Source organism: Numenius arquata, chromosome 9 (genome assembly GCF_964106895.1).
Source record: "Numenius arquata chromosome 9, bNumArq3.hap1.1, whole genome shotgun sequence".
Lineage (NCBI taxonomy): Eukaryota > Metazoa > Chordata > Aves > Charadriiformes > Scolopacidae > Numenius > Numenius arquata.
The window spans coordinates 45,050,398-45,069,765 of record NC_133584.1 but is presented as its reverse complement, the minus strand read 5'-3'; positions in this window follow the sequence as shown (position 1 = coordinate 45,069,765).

Here is a 19,368-nt window from a genome sequence, read left to right as displayed (position 1 = left end):
GAGTCTACACTGACTGCAAAAGCCGTGGGGGTCAGCCCCATCTCTGAGCAATCCCCAGAAGAGAATGGGTGAACCCTAATCCCTCAGAACCGCAGGAGCTAAGCAGGAGCTACATTCAGTCTCTACTGCTCATTAATGCCTTTGCTCCTTATCCAAAGCCGTGGGGTTTTCAGGCTGTAAGGAGCAGACAGTTTTGTAGAGCTTTTACTGTAACTTTTCATCAGGCTGTGACCCGTTTTTGGGAGTGCTCAGGTCCTTTCTCCCCCACTACTGTTCTTTGGGGCTCAAGTGTTTTGTTGGTAGTGACGCTCTGCTCTTTTCTTTGGATCCCAGCTGGTATTGGCTTGATGTGGACAGTGCAGGAAGTTCTCCAAGTCTGTTTCAGAACATCAGATGCCCTTAAAGTTTTGAAAGGGCTTATCAGTCAGTGACTTTGCAAAAGCATTTCAGACGCGCTGCAGAATTAATGGGTCAGGTAAACAATGAGCGGATCTTTTTTACTGTTGTGGGTCACAGGCCCCCTTCTGTTTCACTGGGCCTAGAGTTTTATTGGATGAAAAGGGATTGGACTGGATTAGTCAGCAGTCTTTCCTGAGGACCTAGCACAGCACGATAATCGCACAGCGTTGTAGGCAACAGAAAGAATAGGAGCAATTGTATCCCATACCTGAGTTATTGGAACATGCCTGCCTGTTCATGTGAGCCAGGAGAGAAAGATTGTTTTTCCTTTCTGAAGAGGGAAAATTGGAGGGAAGCTGTGCCAGAACCTTTCCAGGTTTAGAGAAGTGGAGGAAACACCTGCTATGCCATCAGCAGTCTTGTTAACAGTGACTGCATGAGTGACAGAATCTGTCCCTTCCGGAGATGATTCAGACTCAGAAGACTCTTGGTAGTGATGACACGAACGCCTGGTAGCTCCTGAAAGCAGAACTAATGAGCAGTGCCACTCACTTAGCGTATGGTTTGACAACAGATGCACATGTTGGTAATTAAGTATTTGGCTGCATTACATTATTTTATTTTTGGATTTCTCAAACACACACCCATCTCAATTTCTAGACACATTTGCATGATTTCAAGCGTTAAACTTATATCATAACAAAGGTAGAAAAATCAGCATAGGGAGACAAAACCCCACTTTTCTGAAGGGCTCAGTAGCACATAGGCCTTCCTGTGCACCCCAAGCCTAGGAAACATAGGCTCTGTATGGAAAAAATATACATAGGGAATAATCCCAGGGACTCTTCCTATGTTGAGCAGAGCTATGTCTGTGGTTTCGGACAAAACCAGTACACAAGTCTTGGACCAGAGTTTTCTACTATTGTATGATAACATCCATCACTGCTTGTGACCCAGCAAAGGCTTGGAATGGCTTTGAACTTCATGAACTTCATAAATACCTGAATGTGATTATACCTTGCAGTGCTAGAGAGCCGATTCAAATACTTCATCTTACCAGAGATCTTCTGGAATGTTTTATTCTGTCCTTGCATGCCAGCAGTTAATGTATGTCAACATGGTAATGCTGACCTCGGCTACAAGCTGCAAAATATGTACATAATGGTGCTTGCTGCAGCATCTTGCTCCCAAACTTTATACCTTTTCTAACTCAGTCCAGATATTTATTAACTCGCTGGGAGCCCATGCAGCTTTGCTGTCTATGTCAGATGTACTGGAGGAACAGTTGCCCTAGAAATGATGGAATTGCTTCTCAGCCCACTCCACCCAGATTCCTGGGGTGGGTTGTTAAGGAGGAATTAGGGTGCATCATAAGGGCATGATGGAGAAGCATACGATGGACTGGGGAGGTGACCTGGTCCAGGAGTAGTGCATGACATTATGGTTTTCCTTGGACATGGAGTAGTGCATGACATTATGGTTTTCCCTGGACATTATCTTACAGGATCATAGTTTTCTTTTGCATGAAAGTTAGAAGCTGGGCCAACTATGTTGAACTTGAGTTCATTCTGAGATTCCGAAAGCAGCAGAACTAGTGAGAAGAGCTGTCCTCTATCCCAGTGTTAGTAATGGTACACAGCAGAGGTCCAAGATCTACTGGAGTATCTTTGTAAAACCACCTGTGACGTTGGTAAATATTTTGAATCTCTGGTCTTGTCTAGAAATTCTCAATGTTGTTTTACAATTCATAGAAATTCCAAGAATTTGTCACCACTGTCTTCCAAAAGTATAGTTGTTCACAGACTGTGCCATCTTTCCATGAAAAGATATAGCAAAATTTCCTTGTTTTGAGCTCTGTATTTGTAAGCATGGTTCTAGAGCTAAAATTGTAAGATGCTGGTGCAAAGATGCTATTTTGCTGACTGAGAGGTGTCTGTGTATCTTTTTGTGTTCCTTTTCACTGGCTAGAAAGTCTGCCTGTGTAGACCAGAAAATGATTACAGTTTAGGCTGAAGTAGAGGTTAGCTATGCTTAATGAAAAAGAATTTAAGTCAGTGCTGACACTGAGAAGAACGTTTAGGATCTTGAAGGAGAAAGAAATGAGAATAGTAAGAAGAAAGATGTGACCAGGCAGCTCCACCTACAAACTGTAACCCTCCAGGGCAATCTCAGGTTTCTGCTATGTACTAGCATACAAAACAGATTACATCCTAACCTAGACTGCAAGCATGAGAGTATTGGAAATCTCTTGCAGGTGTTTGATGGTAAACAGTGTTTATAGCTGCCAGGATGGAAACATTTATATGTGTGAGTGAGTGCAAGTGGAGGGCAGGCCTCAAACTTTCACCCCATTACCTTCACATTTCGGTTTTGCTTTGCTTTGCCGAGTACTAGATGCCCTGTGATTTCAGCCTGCTAGTGAATTCAAGAAAGCACTGACGATTTTACTTGAGCGAGTTCAGTGTTAAAATTTGAAATGATAGAATCACCTGAGAAGTAGTGGGCTAATTTATCACAGGAACAAAAATACACAATGGAGACTGAATGGAAGAGGATGAGTTCTGACAGGCATGCCTTTACTTTTTCAAGCAAGTATTTTTTGCTTGGGTGGGTGGTGCATTAGTTATATATACAACTCATGCTTTTAGCTACAGCAAAATGTGAGAAGACATAATAATAGCTCTTCACGTTAAGGCTTCCTCTTTTTTTTCTTTTTTTTTTTTTTTTTTTTCTTTTTCAGTTCAGTTAGTTTAAGACTTTAGATTATTCTCTTTCTGAGAACTGGGGGAAGTATTTTTAATACCTCTCAGTGTGAGTGGTGACTGGGCTGCCTTTAGATGAAAATAGCAGTAAATTTACTAGGGAGTTCAGCCAGAACTTCCAGTGCAAGGCTCCTGATTACTGCCTCATGGTGGTTCCCAATCAGGAAGATAAAGAAAACAAAGGTATCCATCCAAAATACAAGGCAAATTCACCTTTGATGACTTAGTGTGTGTGACGGGCTAAATATGCTCTAGTTGTATCTTTATTAATAGAAAAAAAAAAAAAAAGGTAGTATTAGTATAGCCAAAAGGGCAACGTCTTTACTAAATTTTTGCCCTACACGCAGTGGTTGCCAATTGCCCACAATGAAACTGTAGCAGGAGCAGGACTACTGAACCTGTTGGTCTCCTCTGCCAGGGCTACAGGCAGGGAGGGAACAAGAGGTGTTTACCACAGCCCCAACACACCCACTGCCAGTGCGTTTTGTGGGTGGGGTGGATGTTAAGGAAGGGAAGGTTAACGAGCTTGTTCAAGCGATCTTGTGCAGCAAACTGCTAAGGGAACATCCTGCCTCCTTGGGGTAAAACATTCCCCCTTGCTTTCCCTTTTGGAAAATGCAGTTCTTAACTCCCAATTGTGCTGGTTTGGAGTAAAAAATACAAGAACATAAAATGTCTGGTCCAGTTCTGTCTTTCAATAATGGCCAACCAGATGCCTAGCAAAGTGTATGCAGGACAAATGTAGGAATATTTCCTTATAAATATCCTTCCTTCCCAAGCCACAGAAGTCTATGCCTAGTACCCCAATGGATGTCTGTCTTGTGAATTTGTGTAACTGTATCTTGAGACCATGTGCTGTTCACAATATCCTTCGGCAAGGAGCTCCTCCATTTAACTGCTGGTTCTGTCGAGAAGTACCTCTCCTTGTTTTGGCTCTGTCACCTGACTTCTATTTTGTGTCCCTCATTCTCAGTGAACATTTCTTACACACCTTTTCTATGTCACTCTTTTTGCAAGAATCATACCCCTTAATTTTCTATTCCAGAAAATGAAACATCTGAACCCCCATCATGTGTGCACCTTTGCATGCTCAATGAAGGCTGTGATATGGGACTGCAGAGGGTCTTTCCAGCAGGGATTTCTTCAGTATAGGCTTAAGGTGACTCCTTCCTTGACTGCAGAGCAGCCATATAGACACTTGTCTTCCTGAACTCCAAGGGCATGGGGCAGTCACATTGGCCGAGGTGTGTCTGTCTTCAGGGAGCAGTGAAGAAGTCATCCTCGTTTTCTTAATGCATGTGAAAGAGGTGCAGGGATGAGGCAGTGCAGAATGGGAACTATGTATCCTGCTCACTTTAGAAGACTCAACAGGTCTGTAAGATCATCCTATTAATAAAAATTACACTTTTTATAAATTCTGGGAAGGTACAAGCACTTTGAAAACCTAGAACAGTTTAACCCCAACACAACATAACATAAAAAATCTTGAAGTTGAGCGAGGTAGGACCCCACAGGAGTGGGGTATGAAAAGCTTCATTCATGCACAGAGTCCTACCTGGTATGAGCTGCCCCTGGAGCCCTGTGGGAGGCTGGGCAGGATGAGGAGCAGAGGGTGCAAGCAGGCGTTTCCACAGCGCACAGCTGAGAGTGTTTGAAACTCAGACTGTCCAACTTTCTTTATTTTTTTTCCCTTTAATTTGGGCAGATGCTTTAAAAAGCAGACATTTCTTCTTTAATTTGTAGCTGTTAATTCATTTATAAACTACATGTGCTTCATGAGTGATTATGCTAATGTACTTAAGACTATTTAAACCCTTGCACTGATTAGCCTAGCCATTCATTTTAACTACATTGTACAAATAAGATGTTATCTTAAAAATGTGTCTAACAAAACTCCATAATCACAAATATGATACTTTACTGAATACATCTATTGGCTTTACTGAATTCAGCCACTTAAACTTTAATTTTTAATATTCTGTTTTGCTTTGTATTCGTGTATACAGTAGAGTGGGACTAGGCTGGTGGAACGCATTTAGTAGCAAAAATAACCAGTTGAATTTATATTTCATCTTGTCTCCAGGCAAAAGAATTTGTGGGGTCACACTCAGCTCGTGCATGCAGTGGAGCAAGCGGGCTGTAACCTCTCTGAGGCAGGTGGGATGCACTGGCTCTCTGCCGTGAATTGGTATGACATGGCCCTGGCCCTGGTTTCTGCTCTGAGGTCTGCCAGGTGCTGCGGGGCTGCAGGCAAATCACTTAGCCCAGCGGGTCTGGTTTTCCCCATCTGTATGGGGTAATGATGCTTAGCTACCTTCGACGTTTACTGATGAGAAGTGCTATCTGAGTCATAGGGGTTGTTATTAAAGGTATCTGGAGTGATGATTTCTTTGGGCAGCTTCATGCTGAAGGTGGCTGAGGCCATTCTGGGCAGCTTCCCCTGGGGCCGTGGTGTCGATGCCATTGTCTAGTGTCATTTCTTGATGAAATGATCCAGGGAGTATAAAGAGAAATTAGGATCTGTGCTCCCTCTGTACTGTTCTGAAAGCAGCAGCGGTGTTGTGAGTGATCCGCCTGATGTAAAAAACTTGTTGCCAGCTGGCAGAAGGTGAGGATGGGACTCTGCTAGAGGGACAGAGCTCCTACCTTTAGATTTGGAGGAGCAAGCCCATTCTGCTGTTTCTGAGGCAAAATGACAGAGCTTGTTGAAATTTTTGAATCATAGAATGGTTTAGGTTGGAAGGGACCTTAAAGATCATCGAGTTCCACCCCCCTGCCATGGGCAGGGACACCTCCCACTAGACCAGGTTGCTCAAAGCCCCGTCCAACCTGGTCTTATACACCTCCAGAGATGGGGCATCCACAGCTTCCCTGGTACATCTTTTAAAAATTTGTTTTAAGATTAATTTAAGTTAAGAAGGGTTTTGGTTGTGTGTTGCTACATGACCCTGGCATGCTGTGAAGTCAGGAGGGCTGTTCCTTTGGGAGGGGGCTGCATGGCAGAGAGGCTGGTCCCCACCTGGCCCACCAGCATCCCAGCCACATCAGTTATGGGGCAAGACCGTGCATCTCCCCAGCCCCGGAGGAAGCTGGGGAGGACTGGTGGTAATGGGCACGGGGACTTCTAAGCCCTTCCGCCCTGGCCGTTTGTTTGGGCTGGTTCTTCCCCTGTGGGCTGAGCGCTCTCAGCAGCAGACATTAGAAACAGTTAACTGAGCTCCGGGCTTTGTGTGAAATACCTGCGAAGGTCAGAGTAAAACACAACATACTTATCTCAACTCATCTGAAAATTACCCTCATCAACAGCATTGTTTACATCTGATAGATAGCCCCAGCACCAATTAAGGTTGTCATTTCCTGAGGTGCACTCCGGGGTAGGTGTGCAGGGGGAGATGCGGAGGGAGGGAAGGGACTCCTTGACCAGGGCTTGTGGCAGCAGCTCCCCAAGGAGCCAAGCGAGGGCTGCCTGCCCCGTGCTGTTAGGATCCTGTGCCAGCTCACCGTGGCATCCACTATCCTCCTCCTCCCTGCAGCAATCTCAGAATTGTATCACAATTTTGGGTTTTTTTTTTTGAGATCTGGTGCTGATGGTGCTGTGTGGAACAAAAACACCGAGGCGTTTCCTGCCCCAAGATGGCCACTCGCTGTGGCCCAGCCGCTCAGGCAGGATACAGCGAGGAGGCTGGCTTGTCTCGCGGTCCGTGTTTCCCTTTGTTATCAGAGTTGCATTCACAGAGTCAGAGGTCATCCTCCCTCCCATCCTCTTCTTCAGGGGAAAGCTGTGTATTGGGGAGACCGGCGGAAGATACAAAAGAGAAGGAAATGTGGGAAGATAGCGGCTGGCCTGATCACGGAGGGTGGGATGTGAGAAATACAATAATGCACCCACAAAAAAGAGGCAGAAATGAACTAAGGGGAGAAGTTAGGATCTTGAGGGGGTGGTAGACAATGATGTTTTGATATTTATATCTTTTTCTGTGCCTGATAGACTGTAATTTGTTTCAGGGAGGCCCTCTGTACCCTGTGCCCTGCTTGGGTACACATGCAGGAAATCTTGTCCTAAAAATTCTCAACTTGCATTGACTATTTTAAGAACTCTGATGAGTAAAAGAGAGCAAATTCATCCCAGGATCCATCAATGGTATAAAACTATAAGCTCTGCATAGTAGCGCCAGTACAAGTGGAAAAAGAAAAAAAGGTCCAAGATAGACATCTGTATATCTAACACTATAAAACTACTTTCAAAAATGTGCTGTGGAAGGAACACATGGAAGAGGCTGGGCTACTTTGCTAAAATGTGATATTTAGAGACCAGCTTGCCCAAAGGGGGCAACTGCTTATACAGATGCGGCCCGGTCAAGCAGAACCCCGGCACCCGCCCGTTGGGAATAGAGACACCTGTGCACGCGGGTGCTGGCTTTTGCATACACAGAAGCTGCTTTTAGGGTGCATGGGTGCAAGCACTCCTCCCTGAACATCTGCAGGTGCGGCTGCATGCAAAGAGACAAAGGGAAGTCGAAAGGAGGCAATAGTATGTGCCCTTCATGGTAAAAAACTCATGAGTCACACTTCAAAATACCGTAAGATTCCATGTTTTCAGGCTTTTCTCTGCAACCAGGAAGGGCAGAGTTTCAAGGACAGCAGGTATCAACCTCCAGGAAAGAGGACTGTGAGTCCAGCAGAGTGCTGGAGTGGACAACCCTGAAACTTTACCTCTGAAGGTCTCAAAACAGCTGCAACTGAACTGCTCACAGCACAGTCAGTGTCACGCTCTGTGTCACTGTTGAAGTGTAAACCAGGAGACCCTCTTGCTGTCCTTGTAAGAATAGAGAGTGAAGCAAAGAGTGAAGCAGAGTGAAGCATTCTTGTGCTCCCACGAGAATGGCAGCAGCAACGCAGGGGTGTCGCCCATCAGCACGGCTTCCTTCATACCCATCTGTGCAAAGCGCGGCCTAAAAATGTGCATTTGCAGGTTCTGTTTTGTGATAAGGCATGTCAAGGTCAAGCTAGATGCGTAAGGGTTAAACACACAGCTCACTGCAAAGTGGGTGACAGTTGCATTTTAGCATTTATGCTATGTCACTACTTACTGTCATAAGAGAGTGGGTATTTTTTTCTTAGGTAGAGATACGCAGAAAGTATGTTGGATTTTAGGATGGATTGTAGAGCAAACTGAAACCAACTGAACCATGAGCACAAAACCATGCTGCTTTTTCTTCCATGCCGCTGATTAGGCGGAGTTAAAACTCTTACCTACTTTCTTTATAAAAAAAAATAATACCAACATTTGCACTTCTGTGGATTTCTCTGAAAAATTTTAATGGTCCTGAGAGTCACACAGTATTGTGGGAAAATTTACTACTGGAAAGCAGAGACATCTAAAAAAGAAAGATGAGTAAGAAGAGGACCTAGTCTATGATTTAATTGGAATCAATGGGAATTGTGCCATTTGCCTTTGGTGGCAGCAGAATCAAAGCTGAAACACCAGCTGTAGTTTATTTTAGATTGCTGCCTGTCTGAGTTTAGATTTCAGATATCTCCACAGGGTTCCTTTTCTTTTAACTATCTACAATTTATGGCAGCAGTATATATTCTAAATATTTTCCTCCACCAGAGGATCATGTGAGCCTGTAAGGTCTGTGGGTGAGACAAGCCCTTTCCCTTTTTTCCCCAGAGGGAGGTCTGCAAGGTGAGAGTCTAGAGGAGGTGAGTATTGCACCACAGGAGGATGTGCCTCGGGACCAGGCCTCCAAAGCTGTGTGAATGCAAAGGTGAGAGATTCGAGCAAGTTGTGCTACTCAGCACTTCTCAGGTAGACATACGGGGAGCAGAAGCCAGCTAAGTGGGCTGGAGATGGAGCAGCCTGCGGGGCGGAAGTCTCAGCAGGCCGTTGGCTGAGAACTGAGCTCTAAGGGTGAGGAACCGGTGGGGAGGATGGGGTGGAAGAGCCTGATGTTGCCAAAGCAGTCCTTAATCTCTTGGAAAGTGCTGCATTGTTGTGAAACAGAGCACAGGGGGAAATATCCTCATGTAGGGAAGAAGGGAAAAATAAGGCCTGAAGTCAAAGAAAGAGAGTTGCAGAAGGCAACAGGGAAATGGTATCCATTTTGGGTAGATATGAGTCTGTTTAACATTAACAATTTTATTTGAGTAGCTATACTCTTCTTGCTGGTAAATGTATATGATTATCTTTGGGCGATGAATGAAAAATGGTAGTCACTCAGTCTTAGAGAACAAAGTAGTTGGTGAGAAATCAGCATCTTCTGCAGCCCCTACCTGCTCTTTAATACTGGTTAGTGGGAAGGGACAGGCAGAGATCTCTGCAGGAGGTTTAGACAACCAGACAGACAGGGAAAAACTAGTGGTGAGCACTTGAGACACAAGATTACCTGAAGAATAGATAACTTTGATGCTGGATGGAGAAGAAAAGTTTTAAAAAACAAACTCCAAGAGAAAAATTGTAATGTTGGGTAGGGGAAATGTCTAAGGGGCTAGGGCACAAAAGTAGCAGCATCCTTGTGGAGACATATATGGAAACTACGAACGTGTGCTGAGCTTTGTAGCAGCCTAGTCAGGAATCACTAAAAAAATAACGAGGTGAGGAGCATCTTAGAGAAAAAGTTGTGGTTTGCGGAACTTCAAAGTTTCCTGGAGCACTCCTGCAGAGGGTCACTTTGCCTGACAGGTTTACTGAGGCAGAGCATCATGGCTGTGTTTTCTCCCTATCCCTTTTTATCTGGTCAGAGGAGAGAAATACCGGACATGAAACACATGCTCAGCTCTGCTCCAGTCCTCTCAATGGATACGATCAAGTCATCGATCAAGCCTTCATATTTCAAAGAAATAATGAAAATCCTCCCACTCTTCCCCTTATGCGCTGTCTCCCAGAGATGTATGTTACTGAAGGTGCCCTGAGCAGACACTATCTGACATTGTAATAGAAAGCAACTGATAGGCAATTCTGTCTGCTAGAGCAACCAGAGCTGAAGAGGTAATATAACCTCCTATAAGCGAGGACAAATGATGACTGAGATGTCTCTATCCCAATAGATTGTACAACATGTACTCTGCTGTCCTTGGGTTTGATCCTGCATTTCTTGAATATTCTAATGTGCAAATAATGTTGAGAAGAGTTTGGGGCATGTGGAGAATACAGCTAAGGCTCAACAAGTAAAAGGTATTAGCAAATGATTGCATGAAGCATGAAGGCCACCTGGACTTGTGTCTACAAAGGTTCCAGTGGCACAATGAAATTTTGTTGAGTTATTCTGAGTAGGAAGGGCGTTTCTGCTTTGCTAAAAGAAACAGCAGAATTCGTGAAATTGAATGTTAATGAGACTATTCAAAATTAAAATAAGGGTAGCCTATCTCTGTCATTTAATTTGAATAGTATCATTCTTCACTGAAAGAGTTGTCAAGCATTGCAACAGGCTGGCCAGGGAAGTGGTTGAGTCACCATCCCTGGAGGTATTTAAAAGACGTGTTGATGTGGTGCTGAGGGACATGGTTTAGTGGTGGGCTTGGCAGTCCTAGGTTAATGGTTGGACTTGATCATCTTAAAGGTCTTTTCCAGCATAAACGAATCTATGGTTCTATGATTCTGCACTGAAGTTAAAAAAATACCCCAAACCAAAACCTCAAACAAACCAAAGCAAAACACAGTGTATCAATTTTAATTTGTTAACATTATTTGAGTGTTATGTGCTTTCTACAGCTCTCTGAGCCGCAAATAAATAGATGGGATCCATCCCCTAATTATCTGTACTAGGTTCTTGTTTCAATGTGATTACATCGTGTTGAAAATTCTTTGGGCAAACGCATGCATTCAGATACTCTTTACCGAAACCTGTAAATAACGAGACCAATTAGCAGTGTAAGGGACCATACTATTTACATTGTCTGTTGTTCAGCTTAAAAATCAGTTTCTCTTTAACAGGTTTTCTGTGTGTTTTCATGAAACACTTTTGGAGGAAAGTTGTGCAGGAGGCAAGAGTGTTCAGGAGCATGTGATATCTCCATGAAGTGAAATTCATCTATTCACTATCACCCAGAGCCTGACAATTGGTTATGGCAAATGTATCAGCCCAGAGGTAAACACAAAGGAGTTTATTAATGTGGGTGGAATGATTGGCATGAAATAGAAATAGTACTTAGCATTTGTAAAGTATTATTATTCTGATTAAACAAAACAATTTTAATATAATGGTTCAAATAGACAACATCCTTTTTAAAGGTAGAAAACTGAGGCTTATTGAGGCTTAATGACACACAGAGGGTCACACCACAAGTTTGAGGGATTAGCAGCTGAATTAGAAGACCTGACTTCCATTATAATGCTCTACATTAGATGACAATCCACAATAGAAAGAATGGAAATAAAAAAAGACAGATGGAGAATGAAAGGAAACGTGCATAAGTGTTTGAAATAAATATATGCAGTGGGCAAGAATGAAGCTGGTAATTGAAACCTTTGCTCACTTTTAAAGAGAATTAAATGTATTTGCTTGCAGTGCATTTGGAATAACAGGCTACTGAAAGGGATGATGGGGCCTATGAGAAAAAGTGAAAGCATTTACTGAGGATGTTGCTAAAAGCTATATTTTTGCCTCCATTTTCAGGAAGGAATAAGAGGACAGATGGCAGAAATTTCCCAAGGGAGAAAAGAGAATTACTAGGGAAGATCAGGATCAGACCTGCACAGGTGATCATGAAATCGAAATGCCTGAAAACTCAATTTCTCAAGGTCGATATAGCCCATGCCTAGTAAGCAGCCTCTCTGAATTCTGAGGCGAATGGGACAAAATGAGAAAACTGGGAGGTGCTGGAGGACTGGTAACAGTGTAGTATCAGTGATGACCTAGAGAAAATCAAAGTACATCAGGGTATTGTCAGCTGGGTGGTTTCTATTTTATGTATGCTTTCTGCACCACACTCATCACTGGAGTTTCTGAGCACATTCAATAACATCAGCCATGTGGTCTTAGCTCTCTCAGCCTCTCCTCCTGGGAGTAGTGTGTCTTGGAGGGCCTTGTTTCAGGAGCATTTTTTGTTGTTATTAGTATGTCTATTGTAGAATATTTGTTGCAATAGGATGGGCTGAGAAATGCATCATGTGCCTGAGCTGGAAGGTTGTAGGTTAGGGAGGAGAATGAATTTCACAGTATCAGTTGCTCCTGGACAAGGTCTGGTTGGACTGGAAGATTTAGCTGGAGATTTAGCAAACTAAGGACAGGAGTTCCTCCTCTCTCCCCGTAGCTGTTGACCTTATCTCCAGTTGATTTGTGCCTGCTTTCTCTCTGCTTTAGGGATAAAGACCCTTTTCAGACATGACCATCAGACTCCAGCTGTACAGAGGAATGCAATTCTGTTCCAGTCCCAGCCTAACAACCAGATTTTGTGAGATGTCTTGTTCTTAATGCCGTGGGAGCCAAATGCCTAAACATCTTGAAAATCTGTGTTGACTTTATTCCAATTTTGTCCATCTAGCAATTGCACAAGTGTATAAAGTGTCCCTGTGCTTTTGCATCATTTAGGTAAATACTGTAGTATGAAAAGAGACAATAGCCATGGGGAGCGTGCTGGAAAACCTGAAGAGGAATATAGTGAGACAGCTTAAATACTGTGATGTAGTTATTCATAGTCAGCATGATTGCATGAGAAATACTGTGTCTACCAAAGAGAATCTGTTTAGTTTTGACTTCACTGAGGAAATGCAAAGAATTCCAGTGGATTGACATTGTGATTAGAATTTAATTTTTGGACCTTTTGGAACAACTGGATATTATAAATGTAACACAGGGTGATCAAGCTTATTCAGTGCTGAGGAGCAGGTTCCTAGTTTTAGGGAGCCTCTTCCAGACCAATGTCAAAAGTGTTAGGATCAGAATTATTGATCCTTTCTCTGTCTTCTTAGTGGATGTCACAGAGCCTTGCCAAGGGAGGCATGAGCTCTAGGAGATGCTCAAAAAGTGCTTCATTTCCCATGTTGTTGGTAATGACTGTTTTTCTTATGTCAAATCCTTTTGTCTGGTCACAACTGAACTGATGATGGGCTGGACAATCGTCTTGCTGGATCCTGGTTGGACTGGACAAAAGAAAAATTTTTTAACAACTAGAGAAAAACAGAATATTTTGAGCTGGAACTACCAAGTTACTAATGCTAACCACTGAACTGTCATAGGCACTCCAGGATTTCATATAGCCTCAATTCTATCTCTCTGTAATTTTCTTTAACAAAAGGAATTTTTTCTGACATTAAGAAATGACTTGGAATGTCTGTTGTCCCTTACTCTTATGTTATTATGAAACCTAACTTAGAAATATTGAGGGCATGATATACAGCATGTTAGCATCATCTAAAAGGTGCAAGCACTGATGCAAAAAGTCACTTGCCCTGCAAGTATGCCTGGTGTTGCCCACAATAAGTATGTGTTTGAGGGAAAGAATAGGTGGAGAAGAGGTCATGTGTGGCTGATGTTGATTGAAGCTATGTTTGTGCCCAATAAAGTAAAGATATTGTTCAGCACTTACTGTTCTTGTGAAAATATTACTATTGTAATAGTACCAGTGTATCTATGTGTGTCAATCGTCTCTCATGCAAGCACCAGCTGGGGAAATTCATTCTGCCCCATCACATATGAAAGAAGCTCAGCTCCTGCCTCTGTGTTGCTCACAGCACTTAGTGGTTTAGTGCCACCATGTGCACGGGCCTTCCCCGTCCCCTTCCCAGCAGCACTGAGGGGGAGAGTTTGTGCTCACACAGCATCTAAGTCCAGATCAGAGGTGTAGCTCGCATGAGTAGGATGCAGGTGGTGGGAGTGGGAGTGTGCGATCGCTCGCAGTCGCGCTGGGTGACAGCTAACCAAGACGGCTTCCTCCGCCCACGCGCAGGGCCCAGCTGAGGGTTTTTTTTCCTGTTCTCACTTGCTGTCAAGATGTGCAGCGGGCTCTCGGTCGGAGCGGGTGGGATGAGGTCACGTCCTCTGTACCATGTCAGAATGGGAGTGACTAGCATCTCCCATCTCAGTGCATGAGGAGTCAGCTTCCAGAGAGGTCTGGTGGCACTAACAGTTCTTGGTGTGTTGTTATCCTCTGAGGAGCAAGTTCCCTTTGTTGAGACTTATTTCTCACACTGAATACTGACCGAAGTTACATGTTGGTCTACACCAGCAGCAAATTTGTCCCTGGAGTCTTCATCCTTCAGTTATTTAAACCATACTCTTATGATCAATGTGAAGTGGGGTATGAAGAAGAAAATGAATTCTATCTCAGTTGGATGTTAGGTATTCTGTATACTTTAAATCAGGTGTATGTAAAATGGTCAACCTATTTCTCATCCTGTGGCAGGCCTTTAGTTTCTCTTTGATTAGATATGGTGTCTGCCTTAATGTGGGCTGAGACTGGTTGAGTAGACCTAGTTATTGTATTTACTTGTGCAGTAATTGAGAGTGATACCCACTGAATTCTCAGCAAGAGTTGAATGAAATTTAATTCTATCGCAGTCAAAGGTGCTGCTTTGTATGGTGCCCTGCACAGCAGTCCATCGCTGAGACTCCTCAGTGCACTGGTAATAAAAATAAGTAATAAAGCTACAGTTTATAATAGTTTGGTGAGGGTGTGTTATTTGAATTGTGGTTTACAAGAGCAGACCCTCACCACATCTCTTGTCTGCCTTTTCAAGGAAATCTTAAAGACTTTTTTTTTTCTTAAGTCTATGTTCTTTTTATACCTGCGATTCTGTGTACATTGTGTACAGCTTTCCGAGCTGCAAAATTCTACTATGGATAGAGTACCAGTAGGGATAATAAATAGGAACTAAATTTACATTCTTCTTTTTTTTTTTCTTTTCTTTTTTTTTTTTTTTGGAAGCAATTTACATGTTATGCTTCTGGATCCTAAAGCAAAAGGAAATGTGCTTGACGCTAAAATTGGCTTCATGGCTCCAGTTTTCTCAGCTCTGCACCACCTGCCTCTAATCAAACTGTCCAATTACAGGAAACAATTGTTTTCTTGCTTTCTGTTAAGTGCAGAAATTCATCCACTAAAGGACTTTTTACCAAATGTTGCTTTTAACAAAACCACTTTCACAATTTCTTTGAAAAAATGTGCTGATGTTTATGTCCAGCATGCATGTTAGAGTTCAAACACATGGTCACCAAGATCCACACAAAGTCATTCACAAAATAGTAATATTTATCTTAACTGATTGTAGGGTTTGGAAATCTCTATAGTATTGGGAGTAACTCAGTGGACATTAACAGAGTTTCACTATTGTTGTGATAAGCTGAGAATCAGGCCCCGACCTATAATTATCACATACATGAAGAGCACTGATAATACAGAAGGGAAATTGGTCTCCCTAGATATGTTTCCTTAAAGTGAGACAATGGCTTCAGGCTGTTTCTGAGCTGCAAATCTCCCAGGTGAAGTCTTGCGGGAGTAGAATAAAGTAGAATAAAAAGCAGAGTAAGAGGATCCAGCTTTGGTTAACAATGCTTTCCTTGCAAAACTAGACCTTAAATCCAATTACAGCCTTAACACACTCAGTCAGTCCTACAGAAATACATCAGATCACATGGAGAAAGTGAATACACAACTTGTTCTCTCTTACTTTAACAACAATATTTACATATCTTCATCTAACAACTACCTTTTATCTGCAAAGAAACAGATTGATAAGGAAAATAAAATATTAACAATATATTTTATCATTTAGGAGCTTACCAATTATACTAAAGCTATTTGATCGCCTCACAATCTTCATATGAAACAGAATAGACTAAGTAAGAGTGCAGTGATCCTAGTTAAGAGGCCTATATAAAAAGACATTTAAAACACTGTAAAATTTCCTTGAGAAGCATAAGACAGTTATTGGAAACTACTGAGTAGAGGAAACATGAGGAGCTACTATTCACTGTCTCATAACATGAGAAGGTGGGGGGTATTCTATGAAATTGACAGTCGATAAATGCAAAACAGATAAATGAGTGACTCGTAGGCATTAACTAGTAAGCCATCAGCATGTGGAATTAATTTCCATAGGAAATCTATATTAAACTACAGCACAATTGGCAGCGTTGCTACAGCCATGTTGAGAGGGGTGATGTACTAAAAACTACTTTTTGTTTCCAAAATGCATTTAATATGTGTCTGTGTACAACTTGCAGCTATGCTAACTGGATCAATAGACTGATTTCCTCTGTTAGTTGAATCGATGCAGAGGTGTTTGGTATACACTAGAAAAAGCTTTGGAAATTAGATACAATGCACTATGTGAGAATTACTCTTTGTCCTCATAACTGTACTTGTCTCTGCCTTTTTTTTCCTCCCACATTTTCCAATTTTTCTGCCTTTTAAATCAAGATCAAGAAGGGAACAATGCTGGAGATTTCTATGTTGGCTGGCTTGTACTGTTTAGCAACTTTCTGTTTGTGTGCTGAAGTGGGGGTTGGGGAATATATCACTTTATTCCTGTTATTTCCAAGATTGCTTTAGTCACACATGAATGGTTAATCTTGCTGCATTTATATGGATAGCGCAGTGGTATATAAGATAAGAATAAAAATTCAGTAACTATAGAACAAATCTCCATTGCTTTTAGAAGAGAATAAAAGAAAAGAGTAACCTAACACAAAGCAAATGTTGCTTGCAGTGCAGTAAAACCCAGACAAAATCTGAAATGCTCCATAAAAAGGGAGCCGGCATGTTTGCCAACTGTTATTCCTATGGCATGGGTTTCGTTTTATTATGTAACCTGTTATTTATTACAGTGCCCATCAACATAGTAACATCCATTCTTCACATGATGGGTGCAAATATATTTTATATATGTTAGCCAAACAGCATAAACAAATACAGGCTGACTTCTCCGGAGCTCTTGGCTCCAGAGAGGTGAGTAGCCAAGCTAATACCCTGAATGACAAGTGCTCAGGTCTAGTGGAAAGTAGGTATGAAGAGATGCAATTCCCAGTACTCTTAACATTGCAATCTGTGCCTATGTCTATTCCTAAAAGGAAATACGAAGTTTGGTCCTAAATCTTGGGTAATGCAGAGAAGAGGATTTGGAGAATCCAAAGGCAGTTCAGAACAGTGGGGACTGTTGCCTAAAGATTCCTCATATGCGTGAAAAGGAGCACAGGTACGTATGTTCTATATGTTCTATATATATAGGTCTGTATGGAGTTTTTAGAGTTATAAGAAGCTGAAGCGGTGGATATGAAGGTACTGTGGAAAGAGTAAGGTTGGTGGGTTGCAACGCAGGGGTGAGGGGTATGGGTATAGATGTCCTGGCATAGACACTGGAAATGTTGGGAATCATACAAGGATAATTCCAACTTTATAAAACTTTGTCCCTTGTTATAAATTGACCCTGTTTTTCCTGCTGAAACAGGGAAAGGTTGACCTCTGATTTCCAAGTTTCCTCTCATATATTCCACTTGAGTGGTCATCTACTGTTGGTGTCTTGCTTTCCAGTTTCAAACATGGTCATCCTGCCGGGTGTGTGCATACACACGTCTGCGTGCCCTGCCTCCAGTGACCTTACAATCTCTGTGTCTTTGAGTGCATGGTCAAGATCAGGGAAGAAAACAGAAATGGTATGCATAAAGAAAGAAAGAAGGATAAAAGCAGAATTTCAAAGCATCAAGGATTCTTCAGCTCCCATAGTGGCACTTCCTGTCTGGAAACGTGTGCTGTGGTGCAGCCTTTCCCTGCTGCACGGTGGGCAGTGGGCAATATGAGAGCTGCAGCAAAAGCCTCAGCCTGCTCTGAGGGCTCCCCGAAGGGGAAGGAAATCTCTGCACATCAGAAAAAGCTTTTCTCTAGAATTTCTGCTATTGCCAGTTGTTTCAGGTCCTGGTGCATAAACGGTCCAGTGTGCTACACCGAAAGGTTCTAAATTACACAAGTCTACCTATGCAGTAGGAATATAATCATTATTATGGTTTCACACCCTTCAGCTCACTCTGGGATTATCCCTGGGCAATGAAATTTTTCTATGAAAGAAAGAGACACACATGAATCGCCCAGATACCATCTTTGCTTCCTGCCCTTCACACCCTATCTTACAGCATTTTTCCCACATTGTCACTGACCAGAATCGTGTTTTGGTGTGGGGCTTGAAACTCATTTAGCCACATAGGAATAAAAGCCGTGAGTTTAAATATGTATGTCTATCTTTCCCTTTCTGAAAAAAAAAAAAAATGGTGAAAAAAAGGACTTTTAACATATATGTGTCATGTTACTTAGTTTTGTAGGAATGGCCAGTATCCTGCAAGAAGTGACCCAGGGTCCAGCAAGTCCAACAGCCATCAGGTGCCCCCAGATGGCTTTAGAAGAAGGTGCGAGAAACATCACCTTCAATGCAGTGCAGAGCATGGGCTGAAGAATCACTGTGGTAGCAAAGGGCTGCCATGTGATTTTGATCGGGTAATTGTCACGCTACCACTGCCAACGACACAACCTTGGAAGAGGCTGTCATAGAAACCTCCTTTTGAACTAAAAGCAAGAACTATTGGTCAGCCATCCCTGTGGCAATTCCCTTGTGGGTCAGAACGGTATTTGGTTTTGTATTTAACTGTATTGGTCAAAACAGTAATGAGCAAATTTAGCCCTTTTATTCTGGTCACAGTGCAAGTAGTTTCTAGAAAGAGACACAGCCTGCAAGATTATGATACTGGTCACGTGTTTTTTTGAGTGGGTAGGTGAAACATTTTAAGTAACCAAAAATAATGGTAGGGAACATACGATAGCTTTTTGTTATGATTTTTATTTCATAGGACAGTCTTTAGCTAGTTATTCATGCCGAAATTCATTACTTTCAGGACTCACAAATATATTTTATGACTATCTAACAGCTTGTCTGCATATTGGAACACAACCTCACAAGTAGCAGCACAGAAGCATTCGCAAAATTAATTTAATTAGTATTCTACCAGCTCTGGAGCTTAACTACTGTGAATAGGTGTTGCACAGGCAGTATAGTTTAATGGTTCCTGCGGTATTTTAACTCAGGACTCCACAACCTAGTTTTTCAGCCTCTATGCTTGTGGAAAGAGGGTCACAAAATCTTTCAGTCTGCCCAGCTGTAAAATGGTATGCATATATTTACGTAGCTTAACTAAAATTGGTAGCATGCATTGAAATATTTAGATGAAAGCTGCTTTACAGTGTAAGCACAAAGTATTATTATTAGAAACATTATTACATT